The sequence below is a fragment of the Eptatretus burgeri genome, chromosome 2, assembly GCF_056783735.1.
Source record: "Eptatretus burgeri isolate ZD-2024b chromosome 2, Ebu_testis_v1, whole genome shotgun sequence".
NCBI lineage: Eukaryota > Metazoa > Chordata > Myxini > Myxiniformes > Myxinidae > Eptatretus > Eptatretus burgeri.
Window position 1 is genome coordinate 137679297 of NC_140962.1, and position 8817 is coordinate 137688113.

Here is an 8817-nt window from a genome sequence, read left to right on the forward strand (position 1 = left end):
GGAGCCATCCGCTGCACTGTCCTGTGACGTCACGGCCAGCCTCCAGAGAATACTAAAAGGGGTTTACGCAGACACACTTACCCTATCCCGTGTCCCTATCTAATTACGTGACAATTATCATTTCCCCCTTGAAGAAATGAACATTTACTAGACAACTTATCACCACTGAATTGCTACTTATTACATTGAGATCCTGGTAAACTCGAACAGTATGGCATACCTAATTAAACATCCTAATTACCCTTTGAATGCATACCCCCCCCCCCTCAAACGTAACAGTATCATGGTCATGCATTGACTTCTTGTTTCTTTATTTGACATTGGAGTTTTTAGATCCTCGTGGAGGATCTCTAAGGCTTACTCACGTTGTTGTTCTTGTTCTTCTTCTTGTGGACTTTTTTGTTTCACAGCCTACAGTTTTCATCGAAACTTCCTGAAACTTGGCATATATATGTAAAAAGACCCTGCGCAGACAGTAACCATCTCCGATTGTGAAAATTCATCCTAGAAAAAAACTTATGACATCATGTCTCCGCTAATGGAAATCGCCCAAAAAAATTATCTCTGAAACTAGGAAAGCTTTTTGAATTATGTTTGCGGGAATGGAACGGGGCATTAGCAGAGATCATTAAACGCAAAAATAATACATCATTATGATGTTATTCCTCCTTTTTTACATTTTTTTGTTTCACAGTCCAGAGTTTTCATCGGATCTTCGTGAAAAGTGGCATGTATATACATAAAGTCCATGCAAAGGCAGGAACCATCTCCGATTTAGAAAATTCTTCCTAGAAAAAAAGTTATGACGTCATAATATCACCGCTGATGGAAATCGCCGATACCATTGTGGTGTAGTGGCCTGCAGGGGCAGGGTATAGTGCGGGGAGCGTGGTGGAGGCGTGGAGGAGTGGTTTTGGAGTGGTCACGTGCCTGCACGAGATATAGGAGTTCGCGCCGCCTGAGGCGTTGTGTAGTCGTTGTAGTCTGTGGTGCCGGTGTAGTCTCTGTGTAGTAGTATGCATCCGGTGGGCAATAAACAATGTTCGAGAATCCTCACGACTGTGCGAGTCCCGCTGCCCTCCGGACATTACATTGGCGACGAGTCTGTTCGGATCGGCGTGTGCAAAGTGCCTGGGTTACGTCGGGATTGACGTGCAGTTTTTGGCCGGGGCGATTGGATCGCTGCAGCGAGTAACTCAGTGCATCTCGCGCGGTTCGAGGTCTACACCGGGCGGGGTCCCGGAGAAGCACGTCACGAGTTTCGCGCGCCGCACGCACAGGCTTCGGGGCCAGGCGTCTCGCCGTCACGGATGGCTCGAGGATGGCGGAAGGGCAGAGCACGGCGCACGGACGCGTGCCCGTCTTCATCGGAGACGACTTCGAATTGTTTTCTGAACAATTGGGCTGCTATTTCCACGCGAATAATGTGGACGATGAAAGCAAATGCAAATCGATCTTGCTCGCCTCGCTATCAACGGAACATTATCGGCTGCTGAGTGATTTGGTATCACTTCATTATCGCGCGCACGGCTTCAGGGCGGGTCGGGTCCTGTAGCCTGACGTCCCGCCGGCGCCTGCGAGTCACGTTGAGTGGACGACGGCCGCGCTCGGAGTTCGTTTTATTTCTGCTTTGCAAACCTCGGGAATGGTTTCTGCGAGGCCACGGCTAAAGGACGAGGGCATGAAGTTCAGCTCAGACGCGGCGTCAGGCGTCGCACAAGCTCCGAGGAATGTCCGGGGTCTCGATGGTCGGTGCGCAGCGGATGATTCGGAGGTCAGCGCGATGTTCCAGGCGCGCACAGCCGCACGCACGGTCTTCGGCACGGGTCGGGACCGAGCGTTGCAATGCAGTCAATCGGATGGCGGTTTGAGCACTCGGGGACGTTTACGGTGTGTGTGCCGAGAGTCATTGCCCATCATAACGGTCATCGATGGCGGTGTGCGAAGCGACCCTTACGTCCCGGGTCGAGACCTACTGCCGGTACGGTGTTCGGTGCATGGCGTACACTTTGACGCCCCGGGTCGAGTCGTGCAGCCTGGGTATAGAGATCCTGGCGACCCGGAGTGGGAGATGCTGCCGATGTTGAACCTGTCTTCAATTGGTCCGGAGGTGACAAGATCAATGACAGTGGAGGTTGAGATGATCGGGGCACTGATGCTGCCAATGTTGAACCTGTTTTCAATTGGTCCGACGGTGACAGGACCAATGCCAGTGGAGGTCGAGATGATCGGGGCACTGATCAGGTGTCGGGTTGAGTCCGCTCGTACTACCCTCGCATTGCACACGTATGCCGGTGAAGCGCTGCTGGCGGTTGGCGGGACACATGTCTTGGTTGCCCAGCAGGGTCAGCGGGTTGCGCTCCCATGGTTCATGGTGCGAGGGGAGGGGCTCGCAGTTCCTGTTTCGGAGTTCGTACCTCCAGGTGCACCTGTGCCTCCTTCGGGGCACGTACCTCCGTTTGGGCCCGGGCCTCCCTCGGGACGCGAGGGCGAGGTTCCGGCGACGGGGGCCGCGACGATGCAGCGTGAGCTGCCGTTCACTGCTTCCTGTGACGATGTTGTACGGTTCTGGAGCAACGGGATCGATCGCTGGGATGTTCGATATGATCGATGTGATGTGAAGGCCTTGGGGGCGATCGTGGCAAATAAAGAGGTCTCGCCAGCCTCCAGCTGCGAGGGCAGCCCACGGTTCGCTGCCCTGTCATGTGTGGGGATTATGCTGGGTGGACGCGCTGTACGTGAGGGGAAGGTTGCATTGAAACAGGCGATGTTTTTGCTGTTGAATGACACTGATATGTCTCCAGGCTGCACTGACTGTCCATGTGGACGTGCATATTTTCCTCGGTTGGGTTGGATGCGCGATTTTGGTGTGGGGATCAGGGATCGGCTCGGAGCCGGGGCTGGTTCGCTGTTCAGCGTCACCCCCACTCCTGGTTTCGCCAAGGTCAGGCGTGCCTGGCGCCCTGGGGCGCAACTCTCTGTTCTCGCCAAAGCCGTTCGGACGTGCGTTGAGATCTCGGCTGATTGTGATGCGTGGGTTCGTTATGGGACTGATGGTGCACCCAGCCGACGGCGCTGTTCAGCGTCACCGCCCAAGGTCGGACGGGCTTGGCGTCGGGCGGCACAAACCTCTGTTCTCGCCAAGGTCGGCTGCGCTGGCGCCACGGGGCTTCCAGACAACGGGGCTTCCAGGCTCGGAATGTTTATCTGATTCGGGTCTGTCTGAGGGGAGATGTGGCGCCTTGTCGGCCAGGGGCGTTTGGTGGTGCCGGGGGAGGTTTGCTCGGGAGGTCGTCGCGACCTCGCCGGAGGGCGTGTAAGCATGAGCCGCCTGGGGGCGCTTCTGCTGCGTAGTGATGCTGTGTTTCCCGCCTTGCTTCTTGATATCTGTAACGCGGTCAGGGTTTTTGTGGGTTCGTCGTGCAACTCAGTTTTCGAGGACCTGTCCGTTGAAGTTCAACTCGCTCACATCGACATGTTATATGGTGTGATGTGCCTGTGTTTTTTGGTTATTATCGTTTTTGTACCTCTCTGCTTTTATATCATGGTATTCTGTGCTGCTAATGCTTATTATTATGATGGTCATTTTATAATCATAGTTTTAGGAGGGAGGAGTGTGGTGTAGTGGCCTGCGGGGCAGGGTATAGTGCAGGGAGCGTGGTGGAGGCGTGGAGGAGTGGTTTTGGAGTGGTCACGTGCCTGCACGAGATATAGGAGTTCGCGCCGCCTGAGGCGTTGTGTAGTCGTTGTAGTCTGTGGTGCCGGTGTAGTCTCTGTGTAGTAGTGTGCATCCGGTGGGCAATAAACAGTGTTCGAGAATCCTCACGACTGTGCGAGTCCCGCTGCCCTCCGGACATTACAACCATTATCTCTGAAACAAGGGAAGCTTTTTGAATTCTGTTTGTGGGAATCCAACGGGGCATTTGCACGGATGATTTCACCCAAATCTGATACACCACAATGACGTCATATTCGTTTTATGACGTCATAACTATTTTCTGAAATTTCTTGTTTCACAAAAACCAAGAGTTTTCATCGGAACATCCTGAAACTTGACATGCTCATGCAGAAAGCTCACACAGCAGACAGTAACAATCTCAGATTGAGGAAATTCTTCCAAGAAAAAGTTATGACGTCATAATATCGCAATGGAAATCGCATAAACAATTATCTCCGAAACAACGCAAGCTTTTTGAACACTTTAGATGGAATCGAATAGGGCATTAGAGATAATTTAGCGCACACCTGATACATAAACTGATAACTATGACGTCATCACTAAGAGGACGAGGATCTTAGCACATTTGAGCTTGTTGTTATAAATTTTAGTACTGCACAAAATTGGATTTAGAACTGCACAAGTAGGGGTCTACTGCACGTTAAAATAAACCCTGACAACAACAACAACTACAACAACAATGACAACGACAACAATGGCAAGGACGCTGCGTTTCGACTCTGGGCTCGAGCCACAGCCCACAATGACGTCACAAAGTTTGACGTGTTCTCCTCTTCCTGATTCCTCATGTCTTCATCAAGTCGTGAGCGATTTTATAAGCAGAGGTAATGTGACTGGAGTGCGCTAATATCGTGTACTGAATAAGTGAGTAACTCGTACTGTGTCCGTTAGTGCGTGTGATGTGTCGCCGTGACTGTGAACACTTCCTTGTGATGATTTATTTATTTATTATCTTGCCAAAACGAAGTTTTGCAAGATATGTTAGTCAGCTTGTATGTTTTTATTTATTTATTTATTTTTTGTCTGTAATTACGTATAAAAAATTCTGCAGAGCACAGTTATCATCGGAAATTTTTGTAACCGCATATCAGAGGCCTATAGAGGTTCCTTTCAGTGCACAAAATTTTGAAGGTCAAGGTCAAAGGTCAAGGTCACTTTGACGCAAATCAGGGGAGTCGACGAAACCCTTATATTTTGAGTAAGTTTGATCGGATCGTCTTCAAACTTCATGGGAATATAGTTCATAGTCTGGCGCTCAGCTGATTAAATTTTGGTGGCGATTGGCCTTGACCTTCATATGTTTTTTATTTTTTTTATATTTTTTGGTCTGTAATCACGTATAAATCACTGTGCAGAGCACAGTTATCATTGGAAATTTTTGTAACTTCGCATATCAGAGGCCTATAGAGGTCCCTTTCAGCGCATAAAATTTTGAAGGTCAAGGTCAAAGGTCAAGGTCACTGTCGCAAATCAGGGGAGTCGACGAAACCCTTATTTTTTGAGTAATTTTGATCGGATCGTCTTCAAACTTCATGGGAATATAGTTCATGGTCTGGCGCTCAGCTGCTTAATTTTTGGTGGCGATTGGCCTTGACCTTCATGGTTAGCGCCTGAGGTCAAACATATTTGACCTCAAGGTCAAATTTTCAAGTTTTAGGAACCATATTGTGTAGTACCTCAAATTGAACACCTTGATGAGTGCTTTCTAGATATGTCAAGCTTGAGACATTATGACGTCATTTGGTGATGTTATGAGGCAAAAGCATATTTTTCATGGTTACTCTGTAGAACGATTCTCATCGGAATCTCTCGTAGGCAGATATTCCTCAAGGAGTAGCTCCTGGTGGATAGCAGCTCTGTTCACCTCAGTGTGACCTTAAAGAAGTCACACGTGGTCAACTTTTGGCAAGATACGGGTCACCCTGCGGGTGACATTGGTTTATTTATTTGTTTGAACGCAGCCTATGGCTGCTGGCTGCATCATTTTCTGAGGGTGCTGCTGATGCAGTGCCCCCGTTACCAGTAAGCTGTACTCATTTTGCCGACCTGGGAAGGACGACAGGCTGAATCAACCCCACCTGGTGTTAATTCAATGGCTGTTTGACAGGGACTTGAACTCAAGACCCTGTAGGATCTTTAAAGCCAGTTAAGTGAACACCAGGCGTTTGTGATGATTAAACGTCCAAGATGTTTGTGTGCTCAGAAAGTATCTCACTTGGAGCGATATTGGTTTACGATGAAAGTTATTTGTTTCCCACAGTGTTTTTACAACTTTAACGGAACAATCATTCTGAGCATTTCCCTTTTTTATAAACCTCCGCCATCGAAGATGGATGGAGGTTACTGTTTTCACCCCTGTCTGTTTGTTACTTACGAAATCTAAAGATTTCTTAAGTATATTGATGACATCCGTCCTCTGTTTGTGTGCTTGTTTGTTTGTTTTTTGTGTGTGTGTTTGTTTGTGTGTTTGTTTGTAGGCACGATAACTCGAGAACGGAAGAAGCTACCAATGTCAAATTACACCACGTGATTCAGCAGGGTGATGGCGAGCGCTGATTAGAGTTTGGTCAAAATCGGTCAAAGGTCAAGGTCACAGTGAGGTCAAACATAATTCCGTAAATTCATGGGGAGAAATGGAGTATTTTTGCTTCGCTCGACGTTACGAGTTCGTTTTAACTTCAATTTTAATTTTGTCTTCGGTTTTTGCGATCGCTGAGGACGCTTAAAACTCGGTTGTCGAAATTCTGGTAAAAATCGGATGTTTTTGAGACGTTTTAAGATTGTATAAAAAATATTTCACTCGCCGCGTCACGGGTCGTCACGTGGTGCAGCGCGCTCGAGCAGAGGCGACGTTGAGTCACGTAATGGTTTTCCGTGTGCACGCTGACGGTGTTTTCGATAAAGATGGAATTTAAAAGTCATTTTTTTTTATCCCAATAAAGATTATCGTCGCATGCCTGACTCGCTAAGCCGTCGGATAATATAAAGATTGTTGGTGGATGGCCGAATATTGCGGTTTTGTGACTTTGATAAAATAATATTAAATAATTGCGTGGAGAAATGGAGATTTTTGCTTCGGTCGACGTTACGATTTTTGATGGTTTGGTACAGAATCATCGTAGAAACTTCTGGTTTGCGTCACTACCTTCTCCAGAGACAGCTTTTATGAGACAAGATTAGAGGTCAAGTTGACGATTTCGTAAGTATATTGATGACTTCCGTTTCTGTTTGTTTGTTTGTGTGTTTGTGGGTTCGTTACTTACGAAATCTCAAGATTTCGTAAGTATATTGATGACTTCCGTTTCCGTTTGTTACTTACTAAATCTTTAGATTTCGTAAGTATATTGATGACTTCCGTTTCTGTTTGTTTGTGTGTTTGTTTGTTTGTATGCACGATAACTCGAGAACGGAAGAAGCTACCAATGTCAAATTACACCACCTGCTTCAGGACGGTGATGGCTAGTGCTGATTAGATTTTGGTCAAAATCGGTCAAAGGTCAAGGTCACAGTGAGGTCAAATATTCGATTTTTGATGGTTTTGTACAGATAACTCGAGAACGGAAGAAGCTACCAATGTCAAATTACACTACGTGATTCAGGAGGGTGATGGCTCGTGCTGATTAGATTTTGGTCAAAATCGGTCAAACGTCAAGGTCACAGTGAGGATAAACATCCAAAAAATGATAACTCGAGAACGGAAGAAGCTACCAATGTCAAATTACACCACGTGATTCAGGAGGGTGGTGGCTCGCGCTGATTAGATTTTGGTCAAAATTGGTGAAAGGTCAAGGTCACATTGAGGTCAAATTTCCAAAACATTCGATTTTTGATGGTTTGGGACAGAATCATCATATAAACTTCTGGTTTGCGTCGCTACCTTCTCGAGAGACAGCTTTTATTAGACAAGGTCAGAGGTCAAGTTGACGATTTCGTAAGTACCAGTCTATGACTGCGTGTTTGTGTGTTTGTTTGTGTGTTTGTTTGTTTGTTTGTTTGTAGGCACGATAACTCGAGAACGGAAGAAGCTACCAATGTCAAATTACACCACGTGATTCAGGAGGGTGATGGCTAGTGGATGATGGCTAGGAGGGTGATGCCCGCAGGCCCAGCACTCATCCTTCCTGAGCAACCGCGTTAACAGCGCAAGCTGTGAGCTGAGCCCGCGCACGAACCATTGGTAATACTGTGCCATACCAATGAACGAGCATAGCTGCGTCTTGTCGCGAGGCGGTGGCATGTGCTGAATCGCTTCCACCTTCCGAGGGCCTTTCAACAGCCCCTCCGGCGTGATGATGTGCCCGAGGTATTCCAAGCGCTGCTTGAAGAACGCGCACTTGTCTCTGTTCAAGCGCAGGCCGCACGCTTCTAGCTTCATCAGCACTTGGGCAATGTTCGCGAGATGCTCGTCTGCCATTTTCCCCGCAATGAGCACATCGTCCAGGTAGGTTTGAGCGGGCAGGCCAATGCAAACCTGATCCATGGCTTTCTGCCACAAGACGGGGGCCAAAGCAATCCCAAAACAGAGTCGGGTATATCGATAGAGCCCTTGACACGTGTTGATTGTCAACAGGTCGCTACTCCCGGGATCCATCGGCAGGTGAAAATATGCATCACGCAGATCAAGCTTCGTGAAGTATTGACTCCCCGCCAATCGTGCATATATCTCATCGATTGACGGCAGTGGATATTGCTCCACGCTGAGCCCCGGGTTAACCATGGACTTGAAGTCCCCGCATAATCAGACGTCTCCATTCCGTTTCAGCACCGTGACGACCGGGGTGGCCCAATCTGAGTACGACACCTGCTTGATCACTCCACAGGCCTCCAGCCTATCCAGTTCACCCTTGACCTTGTCCCGCAGAGCATACGGCACTGGTCGTGGTTTACAAAAACGATGAACCACGCCCTCCTTCAGGAAGAGTTTTGCCTCCACGCCCTTGAGTTTCCCAAGGTCGTAGCAAAACAAACCTTGATGTCTTTGAAGAATCTTCTCCAACTGATCCTCCCATCGGCTCGGCACGGGTTGCACAAGGTGAACGGCGACCCAGTCTAGCCTGATGCGGGTCAGCCAATCTCGG

At 48.3% G+C, this 8817-nt stretch overlaps 1 protein-coding gene across 1 annotated transcript in view; it reads left to right on the top strand.

The window, feature by feature from the left end:
• The first annotated feature begins 4425 nt into the window (after positions 1 to 4425).
• Positions 4426 to 8817, top strand: part of LOC147033264 (uncharacterized) — a 130044-nt gene continuing 125652 nt past the window's right edge. The window contains exon 1 of the mRNA XM_085851360.1: positions 4426 to 4563. The gene's annotated coding sequence lies outside the window, so the exon portion shown is untranslated. The remainder of the gene's footprint in view (positions 4564 to 8817) is intronic.